The sequence below is a fragment of the Ictidomys tridecemlineatus genome, chromosome 5 (genome assembly GCF_052094955.1).
Source record: "Ictidomys tridecemlineatus isolate mIctTri1 chromosome 5, mIctTri1.hap1, whole genome shotgun sequence".
Lineage (NCBI taxonomy): Eukaryota > Metazoa > Chordata > Mammalia > Rodentia > Sciuridae > Ictidomys > Ictidomys tridecemlineatus.
The window spans coordinates 25,886,065-25,906,427 of record NC_135481.1 but is presented as its reverse complement, the minus strand read 5'-3'; the positions used below and the strand labels follow the sequence as shown (position 1 = coordinate 25,906,427).

General features: G+C 34.5%; 1 protein-coding gene and 1 pseudogene across 5 annotated transcripts in view; both read right to left on the bottom strand.

Annotated features, from left to right (window-relative positions):
• Positions 1 to 20,363, bottom strand: part of Rfx7 (regulatory factor X7) — a 124,115-nt gene that overhangs the window by 37,131 nt on the left and 66,621 nt on the right. The window contains exon 1 of one of the 5 annotated variants that reach the window (XM_040276443.2): positions 2,674 to 2,692. The exons of the other annotated variants lie outside the window; for them this stretch is intronic. The gene's annotated coding sequence lies outside the window, so the exon portion shown is untranslated. Of the gene's footprint in view, positions 1 to 2,673; positions 2,693 to 20,363 lie in introns of those variants that run through there. 5 annotated transcript variants of the gene reach the window in all.
• LOC144377731 (uncharacterized) lies at positions 3,821 to 5,580 on the bottom strand (annotated as a pseudogene).

The following is a 20,363-nucleotide window of genomic DNA, read 5'->3' as shown; positions in this document are numbered from 1 at the left end:
CATCAATAAGATTCTTGCCCTTAAGGACATACAATGATATTTATGTTATTAAAATGTCTAAATAGCTGGTTTCCTTGCTTCCAACCTCTTCTCACTGTAATCTGTCTTAAATATGTTCCTAAAATATTTTGTGTCATATTTACTATCGACTCTTCCTACTTAATCCCAACAATGACTATCATTAAATCCAGATGGCTATGTTATAATAATAAAACATGTTATTATGAGCAAAGTCTGAGAAAATATAATAATGTGATTTCTGATAATTAAGAATAAAAATATGTTTTATACTGTTGACAAAACCTGGAATTCTATATTTTCAAATTTTATGTACATTGGAGAAAAGAATAGAGAAAAAAATCCAGAATAGGGAATAAATTTCAGAAGATATTCCAAATTAGGAAAAAGAACCAAAGAGGTGGGCTCGGGGTGTAGCTCAGTGGTAGAGTGCTTGACTAGCACATGTGAGGCATTGGGTTAGATTCACAGCGACACATAACATAAAATAAATAACATAAAGGTATTGTGTCTAATACTAAAACAAAAAACAAACAAAACAAAAAAACAAACAAAAAAACCCCCCAAACCAACCAACCAACCAAACAACAACAACAACAAAAAAACAAAACCCAAAAAAACCAACCAAACAAAAAGAACCAAAGAGATGACTGAAAGGAGAATATATATAAAGTAGCTTTGAAAAAGATCAAACTCGGTGTCCTATTATTATTTTTTTTACTACTTCAAACAATAAGAACTTATAAATTTTCTACTACTGTTTCATTTGCTATTTGAGGTTCAACACACAGAAGAAAAAATATGAACAGTAGCATATTTTATAAAAATTCTATGAAGCAAATAGGAACAAAATTACCCAAGTATGTACTGATGGCATTCTATTCCAGCAAGGCTGGGGTCCTCACAAAGGTTTCCGATTTGGGGCATACTATGTCATTCACTGCTAATCACTGGCTTCTCAAACAATGCTGGCTGGTCTAGGTGAAGACTTTAATGTTCCTTGATTCTCTAGGCAAGAGTATCATGTGCCAAGTGTGGTCAACATCAGATTATTTGAGATGCCTTGTAAAAAATTTAAATGTAAGAATAAAAATCTAACATTCCATGCTGATTTACTGACAATCAAAAAGAAATATGTTTGTCTGAATTTGTGAAATGAAGGATAATGGTGCTCTACTTTTAGAGTACTACATACAAGACCAACTCATAAATTTGTAAAAATTATAAAATTCTGAGGGCTGGAGTTGTGGCTCAGAGGTAGAGCGCTCACCTAGCATGTGTGAGGCCCTGGATTCGATCCTCAGCACCATATAAAAATGAAATAAAGGTGTTGTGTCCACCTACAACTAAAATGAAAAATAAATATTTTAAAAAATTATAAAATTCTGAAAGTCAGTTATAATAGAGGAATATAGTACTGACACATACTAGAATACATAGGGATCCTGAAAACACACTAAGTCAAAGAAGCCAGATGTAAGGGGCCACATATTGTATGACTCTAGATGAAATATCCAGAATAGGCAAATCTACAGAGACAAAAAGTAGACTAGCAGTTGCCAGAGGCTCGAGGGGAGAGTGTATGATGCTTAATGGGAATAGGGTTAACAATCAGGGAAATGAAAATGTTTTGGAACTAGACTGAGGCGGTAGTTGTAAAACATTGTGAATGTACTAAATATGATCAATGCTAAATTTTATGTTGAGTAATTCACAATAAAAAACATTTAAGACATACATCACTGGGTTCGATTCTCAGCACCACATATAAATAAACAAAATGAAGGTCCACATATCTACATCTTCCCTTGTCTTAAACGTTTTCATTTTCTTGAGTTGAAGAAAAAATGTTCTCAAAGCAAAGATATGAAAGAAAAGATTTCAAATTTAGGGGGAACCTCAAATATTTGCTAATTTATTGATCAAGTTAAGTGATAATTTTTTGTACAAAAAAATGAAAGGCTAGGAAAAAGGCTCTTCCCTGTAACTACAAAAGCTTTCATCCACACATTTAGAACATACTTATTTTGAAATTTCAAATGATGTTAACACCAAGAGTATATTTACACTTATCCCAATGGGACATGGGCTAAAAAAGGTTGAGAGCCAGTTTAGAAGTATATAGCCTTGTTGTTCTCATCTACTTTAACTTAAAAAACAAACTAATTAAAAATTCAACTCCAGAAAATTTTTATACATGATCCTACAATAGACCTGTTTTGTTTTTTTTTTTCTGTACTCTGGGCCATAGTATTTACTCTTGAAAGTGTTCAGTTTATACTTAATTACTTGCATCTACTGATTGTTTTAAATAATCCTTTCTAGGATGTAGTCCTACTTTCCCACTCAACTAGATTAAAGACCTGTTTTGTTCAAATTCAATCCCCCTTTGAGGCAGATCCTGAAAGGTAAAATGGAGCTAGATAGCAAATATTTCAATACCCTATTTATTTATTTTTTAAAATTAAACCCACTAAATATCAAAGCAAGCAGAGAGAAGCAGAAAGGGTATTTAAGTATCACTATTCATATTTAAAGGATGCAAACTTTTTGTCATTCATCTTTCTTTGACTTGATCTTTTTAATAGCATATACAACAAACAATATCCTATGGAACAAAAGCAGTTTGTTAATTCTCTATTGAAAGACAATTACCACAAAGTTGCACTATTTCAAATAGTGCTGCAATGAAATCCTTATTTTTGTCTCCCATGTCCTTCTGTGAGAGTTTCTGTGTAAAATACGTGCCTAAAAGTAGAAATAATGGGTCATAACAGTTGCATATCTTTAACTTTATTATTTTTGAATTTCTTCTTAAAACTTATGGGTATAAAAATTATCTACGATGGATGATAAGCTGACTTTTTTCATACTATTTATCATTTGAGTTTTAACAGAGAAGCTCTCAAAATTCAGCTTGCATCACAATCATGTGGTGAGCTAGATAAAATAAGGATTGCGGGGCCCTACCTCCTGATTTTCTCATTCAGTAGATCTGAAGAGAGAGCATGAGAACGTGAATTTCTTTCTTTTTTTTTTTTTAGTATGCTGTCATTTTAATTTTAATACAATAGATAATTTCATATTACATAGAGAGCAAGACCATCCACTCATTGTTAATAAAATTTTAGAAATATTTTCTATAAAAAGTTTAGTATTTGGTTGGGAATTAGTCCATTATAACATAACTTCTACAGGTACAGAGTTCCCATCCTCACTCCCATTCTTATTAACTTTGAGAAATTTTAAAAATACAGAAAAGTACAAAAAATAAGACAAGATATCCATATACCACAATCTAGAATTAGCCAGTATCTTCATATATTTACTTGCAGTCTTCAAGAGAAATGGATGTTTATATATAAAAAGCTGAAGCCCCCTCCCCACCCTACCTCCCATACTTATTCCCTACCCCTCTCACTCTTCACAGGCTACCACTATCAAAAGTTCGGCCTGTATTTCTCCATTTCAAAAACGTTAACATACACGGATGTATTCATTACCAATATAAAGTACTAAATTTCATGAAGTTTTAATTCAAATTTACGAAGTCACTATATGTATCATCCTGCAACTTCTTTTTCCCCCTCAATGCAATTTTTTTTAGATCCTTCTGTTAATAACATGTGGATCTCATATTTGCATTTTGCAGATGCATAGTGTCACATCATAAGAACTTCTTTTTGTTCCTGATGAACAATTAAGTTGTTTCCAATATTTGGCTACAAATCAAGCCACAATAAATTTCCTGGTATCTCCTGAGCATATACACTCACAAGTAAAACTGCTAAATATTTTTAAATTTGTTAAGAAGAAGGAAAGTTTCCCTACTCCAAAGGTCACAGCCACTTTAGTGCATGGCTTTTGTATCTTTCAGTCTTCAATTCCCATGAATTTTGCTTGTTTGTTCATGGTCTATTTTCTTTCCCCTTCAGAGAACAAATTACCTCCAAATAATTTTTTTAAAATAGTCCCATATTTTCTCATCTGATGGATTTCTTTAATATTGCAAGTTCTACTAAATGCATAGGTCTCTTTCTAGAATCTCTTTCCCTCTGCTGAAGCAATATCAGACTTTTATTACTTACAGATGATCATAGCATCTGTTTTTGTCTCTTCCTTTCTAACACAACTTATTACACAGGTGAAGAACTTCACATCTATATTGATGGAGTAACAGGCCTGTTTTCTGTTCCAATTTTAATGGAAATGTCTATTGTTTCAGCATTACCTTTACCATTGGCTGTGGAGTATTTTTTTTATTGGCAGTCTGTTTATCATACAAATGTCTTCCTCTTCAATATGAATTTTCAGTGTCCTCAAAGTTGTTAACAAAATTTGTGTAAGTTCCCTTCATTTGTGGTACACTGCCTCAGAATGACTTTATGATATATAAATTTTTGATGTGTTCCCATCTTGAAGATATTCATAGGGTTTTTAATGAGTATGAATTTTCTGATGTCTAATATGGTGTGATTTCTGGCTGAAAGCTTTCCCACATTCACTGCACTGGTAAGGTTTCTTACCTGTATGTATTCTTAAATGCAGAGCTAGGGTTGAGAATTGAGAGAAAGCTTTTCCACATTCATTACATCCGTAGGGTTTCTTACCTGTATAGCTTCTTATATGTACAGTGAAAGATGAACTCTGAGAGAAGGCTTTTCCACATACATTGCATTCATAAGGTTTATCACCTGAATGAATTCTCACATGCACAATCAGTGATGTTCGTTGAGAGAAGGCTTTTCCACATTCATTACATTCATAGGGTTTCTCTCCAGTGTGAATGTTTTGATGCTTTATGAGGTACTTCTTCTGGCCAAAAGCTGTTCCACACTCATTACATTTAAAGGGTTTCTCTCCAATATGAATTTTCTCATGCTCAGTAAGATTTGATTTCCCACTAAAGGTTTTCCCACACTCCTTACATATAAAGGGCTTCTTTCCTATGTGAGTTCTCTGGTGTCTGATAAGTTGGACTTCTGAATGAAAGATTTCCCACAATCTTTGCACTCAAAAGGTTTCTCTCCAGTGTGGATTTTCTGATGGGTAAGGAGGTTTTCTTTTTGGCTGAAGGATTTTCCACAATCATTACACTCAAAAAGCTTCTCTCCAGTATGAGTATTCTGATGTTTAATGACATACTGCTTTTGGCTAAAGGCCTTCCCACATTAATTACATTCAAAAGGTTTCTCTCTATTATGAAAAAGCTCATGCTTAGTAAGATTAGATTTGTGGCTGAAGACTTTCCCACATACCTTACAGGCAAAGGGGCTTTCCCCACTATAAATTCTCTGCTGACTGAGGTGTGACATCTGAATGGAAGCTTTCCCACATTCACAAGGTTTCTCTCCAGTATGAATTTCTTGATACACGAGGATTTACTTTTGACTGAAGATATTTCCACATTTCTTACATTTAGAAGGCTTCTCTGTATGACCTCTCAAATGCAGAGGAATGGATAAGATTTGTGAGAAAATTTTATCATCTAGCTAAAGGCTTTTCAATACTCTTTAGAAGCACAAGGTTTCCTTTCAGCATGACTTCTATGTTCACTGAAATGTGATATGTGGGTAAAAGTTTTCCCACATTCAGTAAACTCATAAGGTTTTCCTCCAGTATGATTGCTCTGCTATCAGATGCTATATCACACTTTTTATACTGAAGGCATCTCACACTGCTTTACACTTACAGGGGGATATTACCATAAGAAATAAGCAGTGGTAGAGAACATCCAACTAGTAAAATTGGAGACTCAACTACATACCTTCCCTCATGGTTAGGTCTAAACGGTTTCAACCTAAAACTTCAAAAATGTTTCCTTAAAGAAATGAGGTTGAGCAAACAAAAGATTTTTCCAATTTTCTTATATTCACATCCTCTTTTCCTCAGTCTGTAGTTTGATGAACACAACTTGCTTCCCAAGTCTTGTTGCTTCTCTATCTGTTCATCATCTTCTCAGGCTTTTTCTGATAAGACTTCTTTTCTACTTTTTCCCCACCATCCAGTGGATCTTCTTGCTTCAGTGGAGGATCATACAGTTTGGTCTCTTTATCACCTGCACTGGGCAATTCCTCTTCAAGAAATCTACTTTAGAGAGAGTCCTGCGCACCACGTGGACCAAGAAGACTGTCCTGACCCGAGGACAAAGACCAAAATCGAGAACTTGAATTTCTAACAAGTTCCCAGGCGATGCTCTTGCTAGTCAGAGGATTGTGTTTGAAAGAACACTGTTCAAGGAACTGCCCTTTCAGATTTTTTGCATATTTAAAATTGGGGATATTTATCATGCAGTCATATACACTAATCCTCTAGTGGTTATATGTGCTCCTAGTTGTTGTTTGCCAATTGATTGTGGAGTCTTTTGACACAGACAAGTTTTTTCATTTCTGGGCAATCAAATGTGTCAATCTCTATTCATAATTTGAGATTTCTGTGTTTTGTCTTTGAAATCTTTATTGTAATATCTTAAACTATCTTTATTCTTTTAGGTTTGAAAAACTTTTTTTCATACTTAGTGTCTTAATCCCTCTGGAGTTTATTTATTTATTTTTTTGGTAAGGTATAATAAAGTAGGAGCCTAATTAAATCTTCCCCACTAGTTTAGCTAATTGTTTCAGTTTTCATTTATTTAACATTTCACCCTTTTCTTATGGATATTTCATGCCATATGTATCACAGGATTCTTCTTTATTACAGGTTAAAACGAACACCAGGGGCTGGGGTTGGTGGTTCAGTGGTAGAGCGTTTGCTTGACATGAGGCACTGGGTTCGATTCTCAGCACCATAGACAAATAAACAAAATGAAGGTCCATTGACAACTAAAAAATATTCACCCCCCCCATGCTATTTTTACTTTCAACACTTAAAAACATCTTCCCTGAGGTGGAATTTAATTTAGAAAAAAGCCAAAGTTTTACCCTTAAATGAAAAGTGTATGAGTCATTGACTCTTCTAGAGAATGTCACAGAGAATTTTCATGTAAAACTATCATCTAGAAACTGATTAGTATAGTTAATAAAAGTCAGTTTGATGAAAATCTAAGTTCAAAAGGCAAGTCTTTTACTGACAAATTAATAGGGAGAATATAAGGCCATACATTCATATATTGTTGGTGGGACTGTAAATCAGTACAATCACTTTGAAAAGTAGTATGGAGATCCCTCAAAACACTAGGAATAGAACCACTGTATGATCTAGCTATCTCATGCCTTATATTTATTCAAAAGATCTAAAATCAGCATACTATGGTGATATAGCTACTTCAATGTTTATAGTAATGCAACTCACCATAGCCAAGGTATGAAGCCAGCCCAGGTGTCCATCAACATGAATGGATTAAGAAACTGTGTACATATAAATATCTATGTAATTAAGAATTGTGTGTGTATGTATATATATACATATGTATATACATATATATACACAATGAAGTTTTACTCATTAAGAAGAATGAAATTATGGCATTGGCTAGTAAATGGATGGAACTGGACATAATGCTAAGTAAAATTAGCCAGACTCAGAAAATTAAGGGTGGAATGTTCTTTCTCATATGTGGAAGCTAAAGCAAAGTAAGGGGTAAAAAGAAGGGTGTCAAATATCATAAAGATAGAGGAAAAATCAGTGTAGTAAAAGGAGATTGAGGGGAGGGAGGAGGGGCAGGAAAGGGGAAGAAATATGAAATGAATGACAAAATTATACTCTGTGCATGTATAAATACACTATAGTGATTTCACTTTTCTTTCTATCTTTTAATCTATCTATTTATGTATTTATAAAGCACCAATTAAAAATAAATAAATAAATGAAAGACCTATCTATAAAGCACCAATTAAAATAAATAAATAAATGGAAGACCAGTAGAAGGAGAAGAATAGGAGAGGAAGGAGAGGAAGCAAAGAGGAGGAACTGGGAACTAAAAGGGAACAAATTAAATTCCAATGTATGATTATGCCAAAATGAATTCAACTATTATGTGTAACAATAATACACTAATGAAATCATTAAAAACAGAATACAGGACCTTTATATGTATACATGAAATATAATAGATGAATGAAGCCGCCGCTACTTAAATTCAATTGACTTGATTCTTCAAATCCTCAAGCTGTAGGACACAGTGGTAAGGTATAGTATACAGAATCAGAAGACATGGATCTGAGCTCAAGATCTGCCATTAGCTTTGTGATATCAGGCAAGTTGCTCAAGCTATGTATCAGTTTTTAAAGCTGTAACACTGCTAAAATGCTTGTAAAATTCTTGTAATAATATTATTTTAAAATATATAATTACTTAAAATCAGATCTTTGGCAGAAGAATATATAATTCAAATTCTATCAAATACACTCTTATTTAAAAATGATATGTCTTCTTAAAATTTTATTTTTAACTGACAAGTAACTATATATATATATATTTATGGGGTATAAGTTGATGTTTATAGTGTGTAATAATTAAAATAAGATTAACAAATTTAAAATCTACTCTTAGCAATTTTGAGACATACATTACTATTTAATATAGTCAGCATTCTGTGCAGTGTATCACTAACATTTATTCCTCCCAACTGAAACTTTGTACCCTTTGATCAACATTTCTCCTTTCCCTATTAACCCTCTTCCCCAGGCTCTAGTAATTATTATACTACTGTTTACTTCTATGAGTTTAACCTTTTAAGATTCCATATATAGAGGACATCATGAAGTATTTGTCTTTCTGTGCCTGGTTGTTTTACTTAGTGTAATATCCTCCAAGTTCAACCATGGTGTCACAAATGATAGTATTTCCCCCTTTTAAGGCTAAATAGTATTCCACTGTTTATGTACCATGTTTTCTTTCTTTATTTATCTGATGATGGACACCTAGGTTGCTTCCATAACTTTGTAAATAATGATTCAATGAACACAGGAGTAAGGTATCTTCATCTTTTTAAAATTGGTGCATTATAATTATACATAATAGTGGGATTCATTATGCCATATTCACACGTGCATATACTATGATTTGACCAATCTCATTCTCCAGTACCTTTCTTTGTCTTCCCTTCCCTAATCTGTTCTACTTATCTCCTTTCTAGTATTATTATTTTAATTAGTGCATTATGTTATTTTTATCTGAAGAAATTAAGGAAGTTATTTATCTTATTTATCTCCACTAACTTGGGAGGTACATCAAGAGAAAAAAGCTCTTATATCTTACATGTGGGCATCAGACTTGGTTGCCAAGACAATGTTCTAGCAACCCTGACTTTCCTCAGGATGAATGTGAAAAAAGGTGGATATTATTAATCTCCCTGAGTCATCAAAATGCTGTCAAACTTAGAAAGTATTTCTGACAACAGTTGTGCTTCTAGACAGAAAGGAATTAATACATGGAGCATGGGTCAGAAACTAAAAGGGTTTTCCAGGGTGGACTAGTAACAAAATATGGAAATTTTCAGTTTTCTGTCATAAAGAAATAATGAAAACAATTGTCTTTTCAGATTATCTGCTTCTGAACTGTTACTATATATTAGAAGGATTGCAGAGAAACAGACAGGACTTTGAATTGTCTTATTACTAGAACTTAAAGATCTTTAAATATGTTTCCATTATTTACTGACACAGGACAAAGTTAAAAAGTAGTCTAAATGTTTTAGGGTGCATCTTGAAAGTGAAGCAACAGGTTTAAGCCACAACTATTCAAATTTTAATAAAAAGTGATTCCTCCTATTGTTTCTCTGTCATGATGTTTCCTGTTTTGTGTGAGAATCTTTCCTCTGAGGCGTTAGTCTTTTATTTTTCCTTTAAAAAAAAACAACAAGGTCACAGAATTGGGGAAGAGCATTGACAATGACAACTGAGGGGCTTTCATGAATATCTTTGGTGGTCAAATTATGAGAGTTAGTACCTTAATTTCTAGAAGCAGTACTATTGAGACTTGTAAATACCTTTCAAAGAATGGCCAGGTGGATAATTACTAAGTTTTGATGGAAGATGAGTAACCAGGATGTCCTGTACATAATTAGTTTATTAAACTTTACTTTTCAAACTGGTATCCATAAAATGTTTTAACTTTGTATTTAGAATAGTCAGTTTAAAATCCATAAAACTAAATTATCCAGTTTGCTTCTTCAGTTATATTTGGAGGGAAAATAAAGACAATGATGGGATAAGTATGCTTGAATCTGCCTGTCCTTGATTGTGTAAACTATGAAAGCAAAACTTGAAAAAAAATTCCAGTTTTTTCCCAACCTATGTGGTACTGATTCAAGACCACAGTTCCATTTTTTATCAGCATCAGTGATTTTTTAAATTTATTGACACAACATACCTGATACTATATTCTCTCAGGCCCCAGCAATTATTCTACAAGACCGAATAAGGAAGATAGAGATACAGGTCAAGGTATGAGGGCTCCATTTTCCATGACTATTGTTTAGAATTTTGCATTTTCAGAAATTTTCAGTTTCCAACCTTGTTATAAGAACTATGCAGGGTGGCAGGGGCATGTGATTTTCTTTTGAGGACTGCCTACTATAAACAATGTCAAAAGAAACTGTTTTTCTCACTGGGAAAAGTGGTGGCTGCTTGTAATCCCAGTGATTCAGGAGGCTGAAACAGGAGAATTGCAAGTTTGAGGTCAGCTTCCATAATATAGAGAGGCCCTAAGCAACTTTGTTAAGACTGTCTCAAAAATAAAAAATAAAAAGGGCTGGGATGGAATTCAGTGGTAAAGCACCCCTGGGTTCAATTCCCACTATCTCCACCCCTAATTTGTTTTCCTATTCTCAGTTCTATAAAATATAAATCAAATTATATTTTATTGTATTTGATTATTATGATAATTTAACCTTCTATTTATAAACTTATTGAACTAGGTGTTAAATGAAAGTGATTTAATTCTGTTCAAAATGTTCTGCTCTGCGAAGTTATCTCAATATAATTTTATTCAATATGAAAGACAGCAGCTACTAGGGGACAGTGAAGGAAAAATGAACCATGGCTGAGAAGCAAAACTCCAAATTTGTTTTTCACTCTTAAGTCTGCTGGGTGATCTGAGAATTTATAGACATCTGAAAACAAACTGAAAAAAAAACAAAAAACTCCTTCAACTTGCCTAAACTACAATTAAGTCTGGCAAATCCTTGAGGAGCTGCTAGGTTAGCACTGGCCAATGCACATTCCAAGATATTTATGAGTGGATTCTGTGTATAATATTGTGAATATTCTGTACATAAAATTAAGAACAGATTAAATTATGAAAGAAAAATATTAAGAGATTTGCCAAGGACATTCACTGTATTTAAACAATGCTCATTTTTATGAATGAGCTCTAAAGTATACTTTGGTTTTCTCAGCTACTTATATTTGCCTGCTCAATTCTTTTAAAAAATTGAGTTCATAAGTTGATGGTAATAAAGAATAAATACAGGGGGCTGGGGTTGTGGATCAGTGGTACACAACTTGCCACTTAGCATGCATGAGGCACTGGGTTTGATCCTCAGCACCACATAAAAATAAAATACAGGTATTGTGTTCACTTACAAGTAATATATATACACACACACACACACACAGAGAGAGAGAGAGAGAGAGAGAGAGAGAGAGAGAGAAATACATGGGAGAATACTTTAAAATAAGAAGAATAAATATAGGAAAGAAACACTCCAAGAAATTTCTTAGAGGACTTAATGACAGTCATTTCTATGGAGGACACTTCTCATAGTTAAGTTCTACAAAAGTGACCATAATGTAACATTTCTCTGATCATTCAGGTGAAACAAAAGATATTACTCTTGTTCCTGTACGCCATTTTAAAATACCCCAGGGTTCTACTAGTTGAGGATGGGGCCAGGGCATTAGCAAGAAAGATTTTAGTCACTATGTTTTTAACCTTTACAAAATGAAAAGAAAGGCCTCACAGACTAGCTTCCATTATGCTTTCCCAAACAACTGGATTTCAACTTGTTTTTTTCAAGATTCTAAGCTACAGCATTAACAAAGATGTATGCCACAGTGAGGAAAAGTTAAGTTTTTTAATCCCTATCTCTCTGCTCCTAGTAACTATTTCTTCTTTTCTCCCAATTGCTTTAAACTTGAAATTATTTTAAATACAAAGATAGAATAGAATACTATAAAAATTAGTTTTCTATCAGAGCACACTTTGTATATTATATCATGCTTTAAAATATAAAGATATTAAATAAAACTTGAATTTCTTCCAGGTAATGATAAGAGATTATAACACACACACACACACACACACACACACACACACACACACACACACACTACCTCATTATTTATAAGACAATAAAATGAAGGATGAGGACATAGATCAATGGTAATATGCTTGCCTAGCATGAGAGAGGCCCAGGGTTCAATCCCTAGCATGAGCTCCTGTCCCCCGAAAAAAAGACAAAAAGAACTTGAAAGCTACCTGACAATGGGGTTTCTCTATAATTATGAAAGAAAAAAGTTAATAGAACTCCTGATTTGTGCCTTAGTAGCAATTTAGTCTACCTTAAGTCCTTACAGGAGAAAATCCCAAAACATTAATAATTGTTTTCCTCCCATAGTAAGAAAGGATAAAATAAATGCTTAATGTAAAAGAAAAAAGTAAAAGAATGAGGGTCCTGCAAACTGTCATGGCCTTATACAGATTGTTTCTTTTTGCTGATACTCAAAAACAAAACAAAACAAAACCTGCTACTTAAATCTGCTCCTTTGCCAAGTTTCTCCCACCCAAGTAAATTCTACACAAAGTTTGCTTTTCACTTTTAAAAGTACTGAGTGACTGAAAATAAAAATTCAGATTTTGAGATTTCTTTACAAACAATAACTCCCAGTGCCACATCAAAAGATAAATCTTATCTTCCAATCACAAGCCCTTTTCAAGCCATGAAATATTTTAATGTGATACTCTATGGAAATTTTTAGTATTAATAAAGTGTGGGTCAATAAATTGACCTTGGTCACCTTTCAGCATTCAGTTTGGCAAGTATTTGAGGTGAAAAAAGGCATCCTTTCTTCTGTAAAAAAGTAAAAGAAGGTACAGAATCTTTTCAAATTGCACATATCTCAAACATACCCCCTCAAAAATGTAGTATATATCTCCAGGAGTGGGGCATCTTCTTAGCTTAATAGAGTAAGCTATTCAAAGCTATTCAAATTTATTGCTAGGAGTAGGTTATCTCTCTTAGAAGGCCCCATTCTAATATTAGTTTGATTCCCATGAAGCAGATATCCTATATCTTCACGTCCTAGACTGTTCTCAGTCACTTTAGCAGTAGGCACATTAATACTGGCTTCTGATTTAAAATACTAATCATGAGATATACTTGGAAAGTTTAAAAATTAAATGAGATTATTCATTCATTTAACATGCAGTATCCACTATACTCGAGGCACTATCTTATATTTTATCAAGAGGAAGACAGATGATAAATGAACCTTAAAAGTAAAACATGTTACACGATGACAATAAATGCTGTGAATACAAAGTGTTGGGAGGGGAATAATTTAAATTAAAGTAGCCAAATGAGGCCTCACTGCAAAGTGAGAAGGCAAAATGTTTTGTTCAGTTGCTGACCTAAAGCAGAGACTTTCAAAAGTTGTCATTAGTTTTTTGGTAGATTCTACTTTTGCCTTCTGTTTTCTGGATGTTGTAATGGCTGGCTGAGACAAGAACTGACCGTAAAAAATACACATTACTAAAAAACAAAAATAGAGGCTTTCTTCGCACTATTTTTTCTTCTATTGACTGCTATGGCTCCCCCATCTCTGTGAAGGGATGGTTTTTTGGAGAATCTTGCTCACAAAGACAGTGGCCACAAACACAAAAGTCAGACAGGTAATGCAAATGAGAAAAGCAGATCACAGATTTAAAAAAAAAAAGTCTGTGTTGAGGAGGTGAAAACTCATTAGGGACTGAGAAGATTGGACAATGCATGTCAATCAAGTGTGAAAGGAATAACTGCCACTTAGGTCCAACTACTGTCATGTGGAAATAAGGGCTCAGTGTCCTAAGTTTTTAAGAGAAACCAGACACTGTCCAATGGTGAAATGAATGATGGTCTTTGAACTGCCCAGAGACAGAGGCAACGCTCCTCTGGAGAACTCTCCATGGGAAGGCCCTGGTGTTTTATCCTCAGCTTTGGTTTTGTTTATCTTGAAGAAACTTTCTCACAATAGATTCTGATGTTTAAACCTATATAATAAATATGCCAAGCTTGCTGTGGTCAGTCTTCCTCCACCAGAGGCAGACTGAACCACAGTGCCCTGGCTTTTTCTCTACTTCTGTGCTTGTCTTTTCTTAATCCCCCTCACATCCTGGTCCATGTATCCTTGAATAAACTATCATGCATGACGCAACGACAATTTTTTTTCTTTGAACTATGCCAATTTTAAGATAGAGCAACCAATTCAAAACACCACTGTGGGCTAAATAACACCTTTGTGGAAGAGATACAGCCTGTGGTTCTTCAGTTTAGCCACTCTGGTTTACCTATATGGTCAAAAAGAAGATTCAGCTGGGCATGGTGGCGCATGTCTATAAGCCCAGTGGTTTAGGACGTTGAGGCAGGAGGATCACCAGTTCAAAGCCAGCCTTAGCAATGGCGCAGTGTGAAGCAACTCAAGTGAGACCCTGTCTCTAAATAAAATACAAAACAGGGCTGGGATGTGGCTCAGTGGTTGAGTGCCCCTGAGTTCAATCCCTGGTACTGAAAAAGAGGATTCATTCCAGGACCATAAGTACTAGGATGCTTAATTTCCTGGACCCAGGCCTTTTTTTGTTATTACCATCCACTTGATGTCTAAGCAACTCTTAGATAAAATTCAGGAACTTTAGAATAAACAGTATTGAGGTAGGGAATAGGAGATGTCATAAACCAAAATGAAATAATACTAGGAAACTTATACCCCACAAAGTACTCTCTATTACAGTGTCCTAGTTATTACCCTGGTGAGAACTCAAGTACTAAACTTACACAGGGATAACCATGATAAATAAATATGCTTCTTATAGACAGATTGCGCTGCTATCCTCTGCCTGTTTTTAACTAACTTATAGTATACTAAATTGAACTTTTCACATAGGGTAGTTAGTGCCTCTATGTGATTCTCTTTTTAGGATTTAGATTATGTAATGGACAACTGATGTGTGACCAGAAAGTTGGTTCTTAAGACTTACCTACTTAATAGGCTTTGGTGCCCACTAAAGTGAGAAAATTCTTAGAGTACTTTTGTTAATTTCCCTAAGGAGGGCTAACACTATGCCAGTGGGAGTCAGAAAGCAGTCTCTAAAGGTATCTGTATTCAGAACTGAAGATATAATGACACAGATTCTCATATTCCACTGCAATAGTACCCCACTGAGCATTCCCTTCTGGAGGGAACCTGCTTCACTACTCAATTAACCAAATGATGGCATCTGTCACCAAGTTTTAGGAAGTAATACTTCCCACAGTCGTCCAGAAGGAACAGGTATTCTGACAACCCTATATCATTTTTCATTTTCTCCTCCTAATATAGTTCTAGAAAATTCCCCTTTCATCAAAACTCGACCAAACCTACCTCAGTAAAGCTAACTTAAGTCAGAAAATTTTTGAATAGATTTGTAGAAAGGAACTCATTAGACATACGAGTTTTTAAAATGTGAGTTTTAGTTGGCCTTCTAGGTGTTGAGCATACGCATGCTTTGTAAAGAAGATGCTTTATTAAGCTATGTTGTCACCAAAAAGAGCTAATGTTGAATTTTTGAAACCTAGAAGTAGCTGGCAACATGTGTTCTAACATATAATACAATATGAAAAGATACAGTACAATACAACCTTCTCAGAGTCCTCTCTTATAACATTGGCTGGTTAGAGTACCTTTGAAGTAAGATAATATATTCCTAGAAGGTATAAAATAAGGCCTTAAATGAATTTAAAATATTCCCCTATTCCTGGATTTAAGCCTTTCATCTCTCCAGTTGATGAGAAAAAAACTAAATAAAAGTTGTCTACTCTAATTTCTATGAACACTCTTGAATACTTATGATTCACAATACAAAGCAGCTGACATAGTTGTTAGGACATCTTTTAATCCATAGTTCATGAAATATATTTGACTAATGAACTTTTTTCTTTCTTTCTTTTATTTTTTATTTTTTAATAGAATGTACTAACATTCTGGGGACCAATTTGGAGAAATAATGGGTTATTATTTCCCATCCTTCTTTGGATAACTCTCATCATACTATATCTTTTGTAACCAAATATTGCAGTTTACTTCTTCATACATTTTAGGTCCTGCTACAGTTGACAAGTGTCTAATGTAACTGAATTAAAAAATAAAGGAACTAAGTAATGTGGACTGAGAAACTTTAAAACTCTGTTGTTTAATGCTCTGGTATTGTACATATTAAAGGTAAGATTTTACTTGTACTACTAAATATAACTGGTTCAGCTTTACAGGTATAGCTTTATAGAACTAAAAGTGTTAGATTTAAAATGAGAAATTTAGATTAAGATATTTCAACAGTATTAAAATATTAATAAAATTTAATCCCTAGAAATATTTTCATTTGTCTTTCTGATAACTCAGTAAATTTTTCATAGCTTTAAAATTACAAAGATGCTATTCTATGTTTTTAAACTTTTAAAATTTGTTTTAGTTATTTATACATGCCAGTAGAATGCATTTATGCACTTTGATATACATAGATGGGATATAATTTCTCATTTTTCTGAGTATACATGCTGCAGAATCATATTGGTCATGCAGTCACATATATACATACAGTAATAATGTCTGTTTCATTCTACTATCTTTCCTATCCCCACATATCCTCCTTTTCCCTCCCATCACTTCCTTCTATCTAATCTAAGGTAACACTATTCTTCTGTAGTGCCCCCGCCTTATTGTGAATTATTATTTGCATATTAGAGAAAACAGGAATGGCAATCACCAAGAATACAGGCAACAATAAATGTTGGAGAGGATGTGGTGAAAAAGGTACACTCGTACATTGCTGGTGAAACTGAAAATTGGTGCAACCACTCTGGAAAGCAGTATGGAGATTACTCAGATAATTGGGAATGGAATCACCATTTGACCCAGCTATCCCACTCCTTGGTTTATACTCAAAGGACTTAAAATCAGCATACTACAGTGATGCAGCCTCATCAATGTTTATAGCAGCTCAATTCACAGTAGCTAGACTATGGAACCAACCTAGGTGTCCCTCAATAGATGAAGGGATAAAGAAAATGTGGTATATATACTCAATGGAATACTACTCAGCTTTAAAGAAGAGTAAAATTATGGCATTTCCAGTAAATGGATGGAGTTGGAGAATCATTTTTTATGTTTTACTTTTAGCATATTTCACATTTTCATGATCTTCACACTTATAATCAACTTAAATAATAATTAACATCTCTTGAGCTCTATTATTTTAGTGGATATGAGTTTTAAAAATGACAAAGACGGAGACCCAAGATAGTGTAATAGAGGAGGTCCTGTTTCTGGCTGCTATGTGGCATGAAACCAAGAAAGCAGACAGGCAGCTTCTCTACAAGGTCTCACCTAGACGGAATACAAAATCTCAGAGAGCGTGAGAAGACCCCTATACGGCAGATTTTTGCAGAAATCACCAGCGCTGCAACCACCCGTGCAGAAATTAGAGCTTCTGTGATCGAGTAAGTCTATGGACTCCAGACCTAAAGCCTGCAGTTCTAGCTCACGCACAGCTCACAAGCAGCTTAGCAGAATCACCTATCAGCACCTCTGCAGAACTCCAGACTGTGCGCCACTCCCACGTGGGTCACTTGGCTGCTACCTATCCACATCACAAGGCCATCCTAGTTTCCCACACCTCATCAGACACGGCGCTGGAAGCAGACTGACTCCATCTTGGAAAACCTATCTTACCATTTTTTGGTGGGTGTGGTTATCAGATCGGATCTCCGTTTGAACAGGTACCTGGTTTCCAACCCCCCCCCCACCTACCCAGCAGTGATAACTCAGCATAGTGGCCACCCAACACAAAAACAGCTCTCAGTTGGACAGGAGTTCAGTGTGACCAGGGTGCCGCCCACCTGGTATGAGCCTGGGGGTGAGAGATCCTGTAATTGGGATCTAATAAGTAAGAGAGGGGAAGGGATTAAAATATGGAGCATAACAGAGAGACCAGGATCTGGGAAATCTCCAGGAAAGAGAGGGAGACTATAGGGGGGCTCAAGTCAGATGAGTGATCACAAGAAGAGACCCATGCAATTTCCCTGCTGGGACTGGTAGGCAGTACTCCTCACTTCCAGATGCTCCGCACCAGGTCCAGTATTCTCACTCTGGTTACCTACACAATCCTGAGGGCGGAGACATCAGTTTAAAACAGACAAACCCACCTACTGAATGAGAAGAGAAGCAGGAAAGAAACAGATCTCTAAGCAGTATATTTTCTCTTCTTTTTTCTCTTCCACCCTTCTATCCTCTGGGCCTCACATCTCCAACACATGTGAAACTAAGAACTTAGCATGAAATAGGACTTTGAGGAGAGTCACCTGAATAATATAATATAGAGGAGTTGCATAAACCCTGTTTTTTCTTTTTCTTCTCTTTCTTTCCCTTTTTTCTTCTTTCTTCTTCTTTCACTCTCCAAATTTTACTATTTTTACATCCTGTATTTTTCTAAATACATATATGTGTTTGTTTTATGTACTCTACTATCTTCCCACGTACTTGTCTACCCTAAATTATTTCCTGTCTATTCCCCTGCTATTAACCCTCTTCATTAGATTTCTCCTTCACATTTCCTAAGATATATTAACTCTATACCCTTACATCTTTCACCCTTAGCATATCTTCTTATACCTGACCCCAGTTCATTGTCCACCGCCAGAAACTGTAAACCTTTTTTTGAAACTACTGATTGTATTTTAAATAATAATTGAATCTGACATTTCTGGACATTGAGACTAAACTGTAAATGTTTTAACAACAACAATTTGTTCATAGGTGATGTACTGTTGATATTGGGATCTGTTAACATTGTCCTTCCCCACAAAGAAGAGATCTTGGAACCCTACAAGAACACTACAAATCTATAGGGTAAAAAAATAACACACCAGATCCACAGAGCTGGAAAGGAAGACACATGAGCAATATAAAAAGATAAGAGAAGAAAGTGCCACAAACAAATCAACACAACACATCATTAGCAGCATTGGCAGCTACCACAGGAAAAAAATGACAGAGAAAGATTTCAGGATATACATGGTTAAAATGTTCAGGGATCTTGAAGAAGACATAAGAGAACAAATACAGGCAGTGAAAGATCACTTCAACAAATAAGCTACATAAACAAATCCAAGAAGCAAAAGATCCCCTCACCAAGGAGATAGAGGTTCTAAAATAAATAAATAAATAAATAAATAAATAAACAAAAGAACAAACAGAAATCCTTGAAATGAAAGAAATAATAAACCAAATTAAAAACTCAAATGAAAGTATCACCAACAGAGTAGACCACTTAGAAGATAAATGAAAATAAATTATACAATGAAGATAAATTATACCATCTTAAAAAAAACATAGACCACACAGTGAAAATGATAAGAAACCACGAGCATAACATTCAAAAAATATGGGATAGCATAAAAAGACCAAATTTAAGAGTTACTGGGATAGAGGAAGGCACAGAGGTCCAAACCAAAGGAATGAAAAATCTATTCAATGAAATAATATCAGAAAACTTTCCAAACATGAAGAATGAATTGGAAATCCAAATTCAAGAAGCCTACAGGATGCTGAATGTACAAAATCACAACAGATCCATCATAATGAAAATCACAACAGGCACATTATAATGGCCAATATACAGAATAAGGACAGAATTTAAGCCACAAGAGAAAGGAATAAGATTATAAATAGGGGAAAACCAATTAGGATAATGGCAGATTTTTCAACACAAACTCTGAAAGCTAGAAGATCCTGGAACAACATATATCAAGCTCTGAAAGATAATGGATGCCAACCAAGCATCTTGTATCCAACAAAATTAAGCTTTAGATTTGAAGATGAAATAAAAACTTCACGATAAACAAAAGTTAAAAGAATGTATAGCTAGAAAACCGGCACTACAAAACATCCTTGGCAAAATATTTCATGCAGAGGAAATGAGAAAAAACAATGAAAACCAGCAGAGGGAGGTAGTACACTAAAGGAAAAACTAATCAAAGAGGAAAACCACGTCAAGTTAAATAACAAAAATAAACAAATATGTCTGGAAATACAAACCATATCTCAATAGTAACCCTAAATGTGAATGGCTTAAACTCTCCAATCAAAAGACATAGACTAGCAGATTGGATTAAAAAA